General features: G+C 38.0%; 1 pseudogene; it reads right to left on the bottom strand.

The window, feature by feature from the left end:
* Positions 1–366: 366 nt before the first annotated feature.
* Positions 367–2,730, bottom strand: LOC124844963 (putative receptor-like protein kinase At1g11050 pseudogene; annotated as a pseudogene).
* Positions 2,731–15,357: the final 12,627 nt, after the last annotated feature.

Below are 15,357 nucleotides of genomic sequence, written 5' to 3'. Positions count from 1 at the left end.
TTTTCTTTTTTCAATGTTTTATAGATTTATTTATTGTGATGATCCAATTCTTTTATTTTTAAGAAGAGGTTTATTTTCATTTATATATTTTAAATTGGTTTATGATAAAAAAAATTAAAGAATGACATGTAATAAATATTTCGAAAGAGGAAAAATAATCTATTAAGACTAGTTTATTTTTTCAACTTAAAAGGCAAATATTAGACATCATAGGAACTAAGAACTAAGAGATTAGATCAGTTTAGAGCCAGGCAAGAACGCAAACAGGGTTCCTTGCTTTCAAAGCATTAGAATATACATTCACCAAAGAAAAGGGAATTAAAGTATATTAGGATCTTTATAAAGTCTATCCCCGAACGCTGTAGATATGAAAAACGCAAATTTAATCTGAATAAAAAATAATCAAATTACAAGTATACAAAATGAAAAAGAATCCAAGATATTTACGGCACGATTTTGAAGGTCAAATTGAAGGTTCCAAATGGGAAATGGTGGGCGTGAATTGCTGACTAAGACCTAATAGTGATTAGTTTCTTCAGCACAAGCAAACTACTGTAGACTTTGCAATCTATGTTGTTCTAGTGCTTGATGAATAGGATGCAAGATATGAAGAAAAATAGGAGGATGATCCTACGCTAGTTTGCAAACCATGCTGCAAAGAAGAATGGAAGGCCTCCTGACCCAGTGGCACTGGTCTGTCAGGTAACTGGGGTATGTCAATGTCACCCTCTAACATCTTAAGGGCCTCGGCAATGGTAGGTCTTAAAGCCACCATCGCATGAGCACAGAGTATTCCCACAAGAACAAACCTTTCCATGATCTTCTCTGGTCCCTCTTCCTTTATTGACTGGTCAAAAATGTCTTCCATGTTCCCTGATTTTGCCAGTGTCCATGCCCAATCCGTGATCAAAACAACCGATGAATTCATGGTATCAAGCACTTTTCTTCCACTCATGATCTCAAGAATCACAATGCCAAAACTGTACACATCACTCTTCTCTGTCAGTTGCCCATAAAGAGCATACTCTGGTGCCAAATAACCGTATGTGCCAGCAACTCTTGTTGTGAGATGAGACTGGCCATCATTCCCTTGCTTCGCCAACCCAAAATCTGACACTTTTGCTTTCATTTTTGAATCCAAAAGTATGTTGGTAGCCTTTATGTCACGGTGATAAATTGGGGGTTTGATCTCATAATGCAAATAAGCAAGCCCCTTGGCCACATCAAGGATTATGTTCTTCCTTTGTGGCCATGTTAGCCTATTAGCACCAGAAACTGATAACTGGTAACTGAGGCTGCCATTTGGCATGAAATCATAAACCAGAAACCTTCTCTTGCCTTTCAAATTATCACTTGAAATGCAACAGCCCCGAAGAGGAAGAAGATTCCTGTGCTTTATTTTGCTTATGATCTCCACTTCGTAGCAGAAATCTTCATCCCCTTTTGTCTCCAAATCAAAAATTTCCTTTACCGCAACCACAGTGCCATCTGAAAGAGTCCCTTTGTACACAACCCCATCACCACCTTGGCCAACCATATTCCTCTGAGAAAATTTACCAGTGGCTCGCTCAAGCTCCGATATGCGAAACCATTTCGCACCAGTATTAGGCAAAACACTGTTCCTCACACCGTTTTCAACCGACCTGTGATACTTATCTTCCTTCCTTCTCTTATCCCACTTTCTGTACACCAAAATCAACACAAAACCAAGCACAACACCAGTAACAGCACCCACCAACCCAAAAACAAGTTTCAGCTCTTGTTTTTTATTCGATGAACCTTTCACAGACAGCGGCAAGCCCAGTATGCAACCAGCGGTGCCCAAATTTGTAGGACCATACTGATTAACAATAGCCGAGGCATACAAAACTGTGAAGTAAAAGCACTTTGTGCCATTTGGGTCCAAACTATTGAGGTGAGAAGTCACTTTGAGACCAGCATCAGTACAAAGGCTGCAACGGGTTTGATCACTCATGTCCCCATTGCAAGAAGTGTCTAAGGGGCTAATCATACCCACTTTACTCTTCCAATCATCTACAGTTATGATTCCTGCACAAGTGGAAGTGTTGGTAACAAACTCAGAAGCTCTAGGAAAACAATAAGGGACCAAAGAGGAGTTGATTGACAAGGCTGAGACTTTGGTTTGGAAATCTGACAAGCAGATGGAGGAAGTGTTTACATCAGGAAGTTGAAAGTAGGAAGTGTTTTTGAGGTGTTCGGCCAACCCCATGCCAATTACACTGAGCAAAGCTTGACAACAGTGCTCCTTATCAACAACAGGGTCTCGGCAAGATGAAGCATCCCAGGGAAAGGTCTCAACGTAGCTGAGATCCATGGGGCATGTGGTGGATGAAACACCAGATATGGAAACAGTGAAGAAGAAAATAAGGAGAGAAAGAAGAACCACTTGCTTATCCATTTTCTGGGGCAGGCAAAACCTTGAAACCTTGATTTTGTGACCATTAGTCTTTTATAATACAACCACTATCGGATGGATAACTGCAAGTTTTACCAGTCAAACCTGGCTTGCTGTGATCAAAAGCCACGTTTAGAATAGAATGCACAGTAAAACTGAATTAAAAATTTGATTTTGATGTCGTTTTCAAAGTTAAGTAACAAGAGGGTTCGGTGTATTTTATGCTGACCCAGGTCAAATTGTTGCTACTATTTTGAATTTATGTTTTTGGTTTTGGTTTCTGGACAAAGACATTTGCGGTCTCTTTCGTGTTTCCTTAGTCCCAAGTCTCAATAAGCGAGCGTTTTTAAAAGCGCGCCAGGTAATAATGGTTCATCATGAAGGGACTAATACCTATTATTAGTATTCTTTTAATATTAATTATAATATTTTACGATGTTAAATAAAAATAAAATTATAGCTCTATTTAATAAACTTGTCAACAAAGTTCACTCGGTGGTTCCAATGTCGTTGAGCTTATATGTTGACAAGTTTTGTACTTGAGTTAGGGAATTTAAAACTTCTAATATTATATTAATCCAATCTTTAAAAAGAAATTATTAAATATGATTTTAGTATCTAAATATGAAATTTGGATATGAAATAGGTATTTGTTTCTACTTCAAATAATTTAGATATATTTTTAGGTTGATATTTGAATGAAAATTTATTAAACATGTAAACAATTTAAATTTAATCGTTGACAATTTAAACAAATTTAATATAATTAAATTAAAAAATTTATATTTATTTATTTTTAAATTTTGTGATCAAATTCTATCAAAATTTATTTATAATATAAGACAAATATATACATATACATATTTATATTTTTAGTTTAATTAATGAATTTATATTATTCTAAAATAGCTTAGTTTGAGAGAGTATAGAAAATTTGTAGTAAATTAAAGAGTATAAAAATGTCCTATTTAGTAATTTACTTATGATTATTAATTTTATCATAATATTATAGTTTTAAGACTTTGCTTTTGATAACATAAGCTTTTACGCTTTATTTATTTCTATACATTGCTTGTTTTTAAATACTTGTTTTAATATAAATATATTTTTTTAGATTTTTAATTTCTTTTTTCTATGACTTTTAAGTAAGACTTAAACCTAAAAAAAATTATGTTAGTTTTACATTTTGTTTTCTCCCAACTTTTGTATTTTCATATGTTTTATTTTACAAATGGTTAACAAGTAGGTTTTTAACGTAACTTAACCTCATAAAGTTGTAACACATGCAAACTCTAGAAAAGTGAGTTTGAATAAAATTTTAAATCTTTTTGCAAAGCAGTGTTTAATCTCTTTTGTAGGGGTTAAACGATCTGCAATAATTATTACACACATGAATGTATAAAACGTGTAAGGAAAATATTTGAAAACAAAAGTAATAACACACTTATTTTTATATTACGTCCAGTTCCTCCTTAAACACTCTTAAGGAGTTCCAATAATCACAAAAGATTATAACAAGTTTAACCACTCTTAATATACAACAAACTCAACTAGTTAGGACGAGTATAATCACTCCTAGTATGAACTAGTCTAACTGACTAGACGGTTTAACTCTACTGAGTTAAACTTACAAGAGTTCTACTTCACTTCTTAAAGAAAATAACAAAGGTTTTATAGATCAAAAGAATAGAATATGTAACTCTCGTAGAGAATATTTGAAATGTATAAAAAGAAATTATGAAAACTTATAAAGAACTTTTTCTTTTTCAAAGAACTATCATTAGACTATGTAAGCTTTAGAGAGAATAATAGCAAGAGAGTGTGTACCAATAATTCTTCTTGTTTCTTCTCTTCATGTAGTCCTCTCTATATAGGCTTTTTTGAAAAATATTCGTTACTCCAATAGTGCAGCAAAGGGAAACGACAACGGTTGTTTTTTAATATACGCTTCGGTTTTAGAACTGCGGCATATACAAGCGAGGTAAAAAGGTCTAACACTTTAGGTCGCGATTCCAACCGAGGTAATAACCTCGGATATGACAACGGTTCTTGGATGAACTGCGGCCAAAACCCTTTTTTTTAATTTTCGTGTAACCTTTGGCCTCGGTTTTACCACAACCGAGGTAATAACCTGGGGATATGACAGCGGTTCCTGCTTGAACTGCGGCCTAAACCCTATTTTAAAAAAAAAAATTTGTGTAACATTTGGCCTCGATTTTGGCACAACCGAGGCCTATTCTCCTGCAATTTTTTTTAATAGCAGGTATGTTTTTGTGATATCCGCTATCACTAAAACAGACCTGCATATCAAACAATATCATAACAAAATTGATTCAACACAATAGTCAATATCATATCAGACATTGGGCTCATTTCGTTTTTGGCACCTCCAACTTTACTGGTGTACCCCTATCTTTAGGCCTGGATAAGAAATTTTGAGTTGAACTCCTGGTTTATATCTCTGCACTCCTATTCTTATTGGATTATTCTTGTTTTTATTTTATTTGTCTAACTATTAGGTTTTATTGTATGTAACCTCTTGTATGATAGCCCCCACCCCTTTGTTTTATTTTTATCGATTGGACTTGTTTGTTTTGTTTTACATAAAAATTACAAAATAAAAAAAAAGATAAAATATTAAAATTACAAATATTTTAAATTAAAAAAGGTATAAGTATTCGTGTGATCCCTCGCATCTTCCTAGTGCTTAATACCTTTCTTTTTTGTTAAAAATAAATTAAAAATAACAAAAATATTTTAAAGGTTAAGCACATGTGTGATCGGTCGCATCGTCCTTGTGCTAAAAACATTTTCTCTTTCTTTTATAAAAAATACAAAAAATATTTTAAAGGTTAAGCACATGTGTGATCGCTCGCATCGTCCTTGTGCTAAAAACCTTTTTCTCTTTCTTTTATAAAAAGTACCAAAAAAAATTTTTAAAGGTTAAGCACATGTGTGATCGTTCGCATCGTCCTTGTGCTAAAAATCTTTTCTCTTTCTTTTATAAAAAAATACCAAAAAATGTTTTAAGGGTTAAGCACATGTGTGATCGCTCGCATCGTCCTTGTGCTAAAAACCTTTTCTCTTTCTTTTATAAAAAAATACCAAAAAATATAAAATCCTTAAAAACTAAAACATTTACATTTTCAAACGAACTACCTTTCGGCCAGAACTACGTGATCCTTGATTCTCCATCAAGAGTGGAGATACGTAGGAGCAAAGCTAGTCCTTGTGAGGTTCATTTCCCCAAAAATCCAAATTTATCCATAATCAATTTCTCAAACAATTCCTCAAACAAACTTTTCAAGCAGTTTCTAAAAGAACTACGTAACCATGATTTCTCATTCTGAATGAGAATACGTAGGAGCAAGGTCAATCCTTGTCGGGCCCCAAAAAACTAAAAAAATATATTTTGTTTCTTTAGAGTTTTATTTTAGGGGATAGTTAAACATTTTGAAAACCACATCATATTTGCGTATTTAGTTAAAGGTACTGCCTTAGGGCAGGCGTTGTAGGGTGCTAATACCTTCCCTACATGTAACCGACTCCCGAACCTAGAATCTGGTTTTTGCAGACCAAGTCTTTCTTTATGGTTTTCCCGTAGTTTTCCAGAATAAATTATGGTGGCGACTCCAAATCTCTTTTTCAATCTCGTTCCTTTTTTGGATCGTCGTCCGGTCGCGATTCCAGTTGCGACAACATGCAGGGGACAAATAAGTACATTTACCAATCTCTCTTGGTGCCAACTCTTCTCGGATATTCATGTCAACCAAATCCAAACGAGCATTCACTCCATCGTTTGTCTTTCCCTAAATGTTGAGTAGTGTATCAATCAAGCTATCACACACATTCTTCTCTACATGCAACACATTTATGCAATGTCTAACATCTAACTTTGACCAGTATGGAAGATCAAAGAATATTGATTTCTTCTTCCAAGGGGTCGGTACAGATGACTTCTTGGATGTTTTCCCAAATACATGATGTATTTTATTAACTTTTTCAAGAATTTGAAGGCTAGTAAGTGGATTTGGTGCTTCGTCCCTCTCTTGATATCCATTGAATGCTTTTTTTAACCTTCGATATGGATGATTACATTTTAGAAATCTCCGATGACGCAGATACATCGTCTTTCTTCCGTGTTTCAATTGATGAGCTGCAGTGTTTTCTTCACATATAGGACATGCTTTATGACCCTTGACACTGTATCCTGACAAATTACCATAAGTTGGAAAGTCATTAATGGTGCAAAATAACATTGTGTGCATCACAAAAGTTTCATAAGCGAATGCATCAACCCCATCCACCCACAACAACTTCAAGTCTTCAGCTAGTGGGCTTAGATAAACATTTATGTCATTTCCAGGATGCTTTGGATCAGATATCATCATAAACAACATCATGTACTTCCTCTTCATGCACAATGCAGGAGTTAAGTTGTAAATTATCAATATAACTGGCCAACAACTTTTATTGGTACTTAGATTACCAAATGGGTTCATTCCATCAGTGGCTAAACCAAGTCTAAGATTTCTACACTCTTTACCAAATTGGGAGAATTGTTGATCAATATTTTTCCATTGCTTTGAATCAGCTGGATGACGAAGCAGCCCGTCAATTTTTCTCTCATCTGCATGTCATCTAAGGTTTTTAGAATCTTTGGATTCGCAAACAAACGCTTAAGTGTAGGCACAATTGGAAGGTACCAAACAACTTTCAAAGCAGATCCATTTTTTTATATCTGACCATTATCTTCACTATTATTTTTTGACTTGTATCGTGATAACCCACATTTTGGACACTTTGTCAAAAATTCAAACTCTTTCCTATATAAAATGTAGTCATTGGGACAAACATGTATCCTTTTATACTCCATATCCATCGGACAAAGAATTTTATTCGCATCATAATTACGAGTGGGTAGTGTATTTCCATTTGGCAGCATTTCATTCAACAATGTCAACAATTCTGTGAAACTCTTATCAGTCCATCCATTAGTCGCCTTCAAATTCATGAGCCTTGACACTGCTGACAAATGTGTGAACTTAGTTGAACCGACATACAAAGGTGTTTCTGCATCAGTCGACATCGTCTCATACACACGAGCTTTCGCAAAATTTTCTGCGCCAACATCGCGGATCATGTCCTCTAATTTGTCTTCATCCGGGCGATCTTCTTCCATGGTGGAATCAATAACAATTTCAGTTTGAGAGTCACTCGGAAATTGCATTTCTTCGTCGTGCCATATCCATGTTATATAACATTTTAGGAAACCATCACAGATAAGATGTTCTCTAATTTGGGTTGCGTTCAACTTTCTCGCATTCAAACAGTTCACACAAGGACATCTAAACTTCACTTCTACCCTCATTACATTGCGCAAATTGTATAAATTCCTCTACCCCTCTCTCGTACTCAGCATTAATGCATGGTAAATTAATCCAATTTCGATCCATATGTAAATATTCTACAAAATTACAATCATACAATTATACAATATATTCAACATACAATCAATTCAATCATACAATCAAACAATTAATAAACATTCAAATTATCAATTCAATCATACATAATTATTCATATTCAACACACAAAAAATTAAAAATTAACAAAATAAAACTTAATAAACAGAATAATACAATCATACAATCAAACAACTAATAAGCATTCAAATTATCAATTCAAACATTCGATCATACATAATTATTCATATTCAATCTACAAAAAGTTAAAAATTAACAAAATGAAAATTAATAAACAGAATAATACGAACATGGGAGCGTGAAAAACCACACAATAATGGAGAAGATGGAACAACCCGCGGTCTGAAACGGAACAAATTTAAAAGAAAAACGCAATACCTACAAAAACATACAACATGTAAGTTTCATAATCCGAATCAATAAAAAAACGAATCAAACCAACCCAAAAACTCCAAAAGAAAACGAAAAAACTCCGGCGACCAAAGCCAAATTTGATCGGATACAAACGTAGGTGATGAAAAATGAGGAAGGAAGTCCCTCTATAGTGACGACGGCGGCGCAACAGTGGCGTAAGGAAGAAGGGAGAAAGATCGCGGCGGCAAGAAGAAGTTGCAGAGAAAATCGTTGGAGAAAATTGTTCGCGTTCGAGGAAGACGAAAATGTTCACTCTCTGTAATATTTTTTTAACCTAATCAAATGTTACTACCGTGGTTCATCAAAAAACCACGGTAATATAGGGGATACAACCTCGGTTCCCAACATAATCGAGGCCTATTCTCCTAAAAAAATTAAAATTGATCTAAAATGACAATTTTGAAATTTTCTTCAACCTTTATGTCGCGGTTCCCCGCCTAACCGAGGCCTATTTGCTTAAATATTTAAAATTTGTTCAGATCAGGGAATAAGCCGCAGTTCCCCTAAGAACCGAGGCCTATTCCCTGACGGTCTGACTCCAAGTTTATTTCAGGACTGCCTTAAAGGAAATGTTAGAATTTTGCAGGGACAATAGGTCGCAGTTCCCCTCAAAACCGATGCCTATTCCCTGACGGTTTGACTCCAAATTTATTTCAGGACTGATTTGGCGGAATGTCAGAATTTTGCAGGGACAATATGTTGCGGTTCCCTCAGAACCAAGGCCTATTCCCTGATGGTCTGACTCCAAGTTTATTTCAGGACTGACTTGACGGGAATGTCAGAATTTTGCAGGCACAATAGGCCGCGATTCCCCTCAGAACCGAGGCATATTCCCCTGCAAATTTATTAAAGGACTGACTTGGCGGGAATGTCAGAATTTTTTCAGGGAGAATAGGCCGCGGTTTCCCTCATAACCGAGGCCGAAAGGCATATACGGTCGCGATTCTGTTGCAATCGAGGCCTATACTGTCGATATAATTTAAAAAATGTCACCGTGCAATATTATGCTTCGGGTTCTGGTGAACCGATGCATAATGTGCACGGTAATAAATCAATTTTGAACTAGTGCCCAGAGCTTTCGACTTTCATATAGAGATGTAGCCTTTTTGTATTAGGCTAGAAGCTATATTGTGTCTTGTAGAGGCAATTGTGTGGTGTACGGAAGAGACTGGCAAAATAAAGGTTTCATCCCTAGACACTTAAAACACTTGATATCACTAGTGCACTTGGAGGAATTTGATCCATCTTTGGGTTTCTCAAACTTTCTAGGAGGATCCTCTCTTTTGATTTGTTTTCCCTCCCTCTTGAAGTCTCTTTTGACATTGGAACTAGAGTGGATAGTTTTCAAACATTTTTTCAATACTTGTTTCTCTACCTTAATGTAAATGTGTACCAAGTCATTTAAGTTTTGGTAGGGCAACAATTCTACTCTATCTCTAATCTCAACATTGAGACCACTTAGAAACTTAGAGATGATGGTCTCTTCTTCCTCATGAACTTTAAGAGGGAGAAATAAATTTTAATTTTATACTAATTTGAGAGAGAGAAATAAATTTCAATTTTATATGACCTTTGATTAAGAGGGAGAAACAAATTTCAATTTTAAATATAATTACAAATATTTAATTACAAAGATTAAAAGTGTAACATCCCAAAATTATACAGTCAGCAACTATATAATAGAATATTAACATGTATTAATATTATATAGCAGTTTTACAATTAAGAGAGCAGTGTGCAAAAATGGCCGAACGGCCTTACATATACACACAAAAATAACGAGCGTTCACAAAAGAATAAGAACGAACGGTTTACAAAATATTGGCCGAACGTTCAACTATTTACAATCCCCAAAAGAGCGCTCGCTCACAGCCGCTCGCTACCCAAATATACTAACTGAAAACCGAACGTCTTTACCGCTCGGCCTTCACTTCCACTTCAACGAGATTCTCCTCAGCTAAGACTTCTTCTTCAAGTGTTTGCTCCAGGGAAGTATTACCTTCTGCTCACATCCACACGGATGATCATGGCAAGGACAAGACGGATACACATATACCGACAACGCAAGGAAAGTGCAAGGGTAAGCTTATTGAATTTAATTTAAGTAAAACATATATTTCATACTTATCAAATACAGCAAGTAAATTCACAAGCATGTACATACAATACATACAATAATTCCATCCAAACCCTGATGCTAGACCGACCGTCCGGACTGTATGAAACCTGTGTAGCTAAGGCGTCCGTGCACTCAGGTGGGGTAACTGGAATGCTCATCAGTAGCCACCTGAGGTTAGTCTATTCTGTCCAAGTTACAGTTATGGACTAGACCTCCTGCCATTCCCACGTATGACATACTCCTCTCTACTTGAGAACGAGCACTCACGGAATATCAGGATGAACCACCATCTAAGCTTACCACGTTCATACTTACAAATCTCAATTTTCAACCAAGAGTCGTTCCTCCCTGGAACGCTCGTTCAAAATCCATAATCATAATTTCAACTCTTATAATGTTTCGCACAACTTAATTCTTCTTCTTAAATACATTTTCATTCTATGTTCCACTTGCATAAAAAGACGAACGTTCACTCCCCTTCATAACGAGGACGAACGTTAAGAGCTATACCAAGAAAGACTCCATCGAATCAGTTAAATGAACTGATTCCAGTACGATCCAAATAATACTTAGAAAAATCTAAGTTCAGTAACACTTGAACGAATCCAATGGATAGGTGAAATTTCAAGTTGTTTAGATAAATAAACTAGACAAGATTTTAATCCAGGAGACAACTGTCAGTCAATGACCGAGCACGAAAATAAGCTTTTAATAAATCTTGGACGAACGTCGCTGAGGACTTGGACGAACGTCAATAGAACTATTGGACGAACTCTATTTAGATAGTAAGGACGAACGCTATTCCAAATTTGGGACGAACACTATTACCGCTCGTTGATAATTTAGAAATGAACAAACGTTCGGTATAGGACCGAGCGTTCCTTTACCACATACTCATTTGGACGAGCGTTCAGTTATAAAATCGAACTATGCTTTGGACGGACGCTAGGTAAATGACCGAGCACTAATTAGAACGAACACTATTTAGAACGAACGTTCGGTATTAGACCGAACGCTAACTAGGACGAACGCTCAATCTAAAACCGAGAGTTCATTTGGACGAACGCTCAGTATAAGACTAAGCGCTACCTATGACGAACGCTGGAATATAAAACCGAGCGTTACTAATTACACTTCAATTTATTTCAACCGTTGGACACGCTAGGCTGAGCCGAACGCTCAAACCTAACCCTTCACTCAAAGGACGCTCGCTCTTCATCAGGATCCTTTCCGAATGAAAGAATTCTTATTCTAAGTCCTTTTCAAGGGAAACCGAACGGTATAAGACAGTTCGATGACGAGCGTACATTATCAAGCAGAGAATATGAAAATTTCCAGATTTTTCATTTTACAATAACTTTACAGTTTTCATACGATTCATAACTTATAATTTCTCTCCACCATGAATCTCATACATTACAAAATTCATATTATCATACCAAACCATACAGAAATTTAATCATACTCCGAATCATACGTTTCATTCTCAGCATACAGTTCAAACAATATTCATCATATACATCCAGTGCAACCATGCTCGTTCATGCATACTTAAACATCAAATATTTCATGCATTTCAGACATCCAGTACACTTCATTGCTTTCATACACATCAAACAAGTATTAAATTAAATTACTAAAGCTTCCCTTACCCGGATTGCGCGTTCGTTCTTTAAAAGAAAAAACCAGATCCCAGTATAACTCTTCTACCCTTTACGTTCCAACCCAAACTCCTTAAACTAAAATTTCAGCAAACCAACACGGGTTCAGAGAAAGTGCATGCAGTTCAAAACGAGGCTTACATGGGTATAAATGAAGAGCAGTTAAGGACGTGAAACTTACCCGTTTCAGAATCCAAAACTGTTCGGTTTGATGGAAAGCTCACGGTGCAGGGATGCTTCTCACGGTGCTGAAACGTGAACGGGGCAAAGGATGGTGAGTTACAGAAGAGAGAAGAAGAAAGGTTTTAGAGAGAGGATGGAGAATTTAGGAGATCAGAAATTTAGGGAAGAAGATGAAGTGTTCAGAGGAATGGGAAGAGTTTTCCAGAGAAATAAATTTCTCTTCCCACGTAGGACAATCGTCCATCAGCATACTGCCACGTGGATCCCACTATCATTTTAGAATGTTCCACAGTGACACTTGTCAGAGAGAAATCAGAGAATGTGAGTGCACATTAATGGCACAGCACGTGGAGGGGCGTGGGTGCATTAATGAGGTACAGAGGCATTAAATGGGGCGTGACAATCCCCCTAACTACAAAAATTTTCGTCCTCGAAAATTAAATCTTACCGGGAAAGAGGTGAGGGTATAAATCCTTCATAGCGTCTTCCACTTCCCAGGTAGAGTCGCCCGTCTTTTCGTCCCACACTACTTTAACTAACCGAACGTCCTTTCCCTTATATAACTTAGCGCGTTCGTCTTCAACGCGAATCGGGTTCATCTCTAGCGTTCGGTCTTGTCGAAGACGAACGTTCTTCAGCTCCAATATGTGCGAGGGATCGGCCACGTACTTTCGGAGTTGCGAGACATGAAATACTGGATGAAGGTTGGATAGTTGAGGAGGCAAGGCTAGCTCGTACGCTACTGGTCCAATCTTCCTTAGAATTTGATACGGCCCCACGAACTTGGGAGATAATTTCTTTGGTCGTAACACCCTGCCTACTCCAGTAGTTGGATTCAGTCTCAAGAAAACGTGGTCGCCAGCTTCGAACTCCAAGGGTCGTCTCCTCTTATCTGCGTAGGACTTCTGCCTGCTTCTGGACGTCTTCAACCTCTCTTGAATTAATTTCACCTTTTCAGTCGTTTGTTGAACGAGCTCGGGTCCAGTCAATATGTTTTCTCCTTCTTGGAACCAGCAAAGTGGTGTGCGGCATTTGCGTCCGTAAAGAGCCTCGAATGGAGCCATTCCAATGCTTGATTGGAAGCTGTTGTTGTAGGTGAACTCCACTAATGGTAGGACTTCATCCCAAACGCCCATGTGATCAAGTACGCACGTTCTTAACAAATCTTCAAGCGTCTGGATTGTTCTCTCGGATTGACCGTCCGTCTGAGGATGGTACGCTGAACTCATTTGGAGTTTGCTGCCCAGTTCGCTTTGCAACGACTGCCAAAACCGAGAGGTGAATCTTGTGTCTCGGTCAGAGATGATACTGGACGGCACTCCATGCAGACGAACGATCTCTTTGATGTAGAGCTTGGCCAAGTTGGTTACCGACATCTTCAGGTTGATGGGTAGGAAGTGAGCACTCTTCGTTAGACGATCCACTATTACCCAAATAGAATCGTGATTCTTGACCGTGCGAGGCAAGTGAGTCACGAAGTCCATTGAAATGCTGTCCCACTTCCATTCAGGAATCTCCAAAGGTTGCAGTAGGCCGCCCGGCCTCTGATGCTCCGCCTTCGCTCGCTGACAGGTCAGACAAGATGCCACAAAACGTGCAACGTCATTCTTCATTCCTGGCCACCAGAACGAACGTCGAAGGTCTTGATACATCTTAGTCATGCCAGGGTGTATGCTGAGACGACTATGATGTCCTTCCTCCAAGATAATCCTCTTCAGCTCGCCATCATTGGGAATGCACGTCCGTCCCATGTAACGTAACATGCCGTCCGTTCCAGCGTTGAAATGCTTGGCTTGATCCGTACCGAGCGCGCTTAAAATCTTTATCAATTCTTCATCCTCTCGTTGTTTCATCCAGATTCTGTCGAACACATCACTTGATATTCTCAAGGTGCAGCATTTAATACTGTTCGGCTTCAACTCGAACTGCAACCTTAGGTCTCGAAAACTCTCCACTAAACTTAGCTCTTTAACCAACATTACCGAGACATGAAACGCCTTCCTACTTAGAGCATCCGCCACAACGTTCGCTTTACCAGGGTGATAAAGCAATTCGAACTCATAATCCTTTAAGAATTCGAGCCACCTTCGCTGTCTCATATTCAACTCCTTTTGATCAAAGAGGTACTTGAGGCTCTTATGATCGCTAAAGACTTGGAAGACGGATCCATACAAATAATGTCTCCAAATCTTTAATGCAAAGACGACCGCTGCCAACTCTAGATCGTGCGTTGGATAATTCCTCTCATGTATTTTTAACTGCCGAGAGGCATACGCCACCGCTCGTCTTTCTTGCATTAGAACGCACCCCAACCCTTGGTGAGACGCATCACAGTAGACTTCAAAGGGTTTGGCAGTGTCCGGAATCACCAAAACTGGAGCGCTCGTCAACTTATTCTTCAACTCTTGGAAGCGCTCTTCACACAAATCAGTCCATGCGAACGGTTGATCCTTCCTTGTAAGACGAGTCAATGGTGCTACTATCTTAGAAAATCCTTCAATGAAACGCCTATAGTAGCCTGCGAGTCCCACGAAGCTTCTCACTTCCGTGACCGAGCGTGGACTCTCCCATTCCAAAACCGCTCGTACCTTAGCCGGATCAACTGAAATTCCACCCGCGGATACAACATGACCCAAGAACTGCACTTCCTTCATCCAGAATTCACATTTAGACAACTTAGCGTACAGCTCTTTTTCTCTCAACACTCCAAGTACCACCCTTAAGTGTTCCTCATGCTCTTCACAGCTCTTGGAGTAGATGAGAATATCATCAATGAACACCACCACAAACTTGTCCAAGTACGGCCTAAAGATCCTGTTCATGTAGTCCATGAAGACTGCTGGAGCGTTCGTCACACCGAACGGCATGACTACGTACTCATAATGTCCGTAGCGTGAACGGAAGGCCGTCTTCTGAATGTCTTCTTCCTTAACTCGAATTTGATGATAGCCGGATCTCAAATCTATCTTTGAGAAGACGCTCGCTCCATGCAATTGGTCCAGCAAGTCGTCAATCCGAGGCAATGGGTATTTGTTCTTGATGGTCAGCTTATTCAATTGACGATAGTCAATGCATAGC

The sequence above is a fragment of the Vigna umbellata genome, chromosome 1 (genome assembly GCF_029865625.1).
Source record: "Vigna umbellata cultivar VRB3 chromosome 1, Vumbellata_1.0, whole genome shotgun sequence".
In the NCBI taxonomy this organism is placed as follows: domain Eukaryota; kingdom Viridiplantae; phylum Streptophyta; class Magnoliopsida; order Fabales; family Fabaceae; genus Vigna; species Vigna umbellata.
Note: the sequence above shows the minus strand (reverse complement) of the source record. Positions and strands in the feature narration are given on the sequence as shown.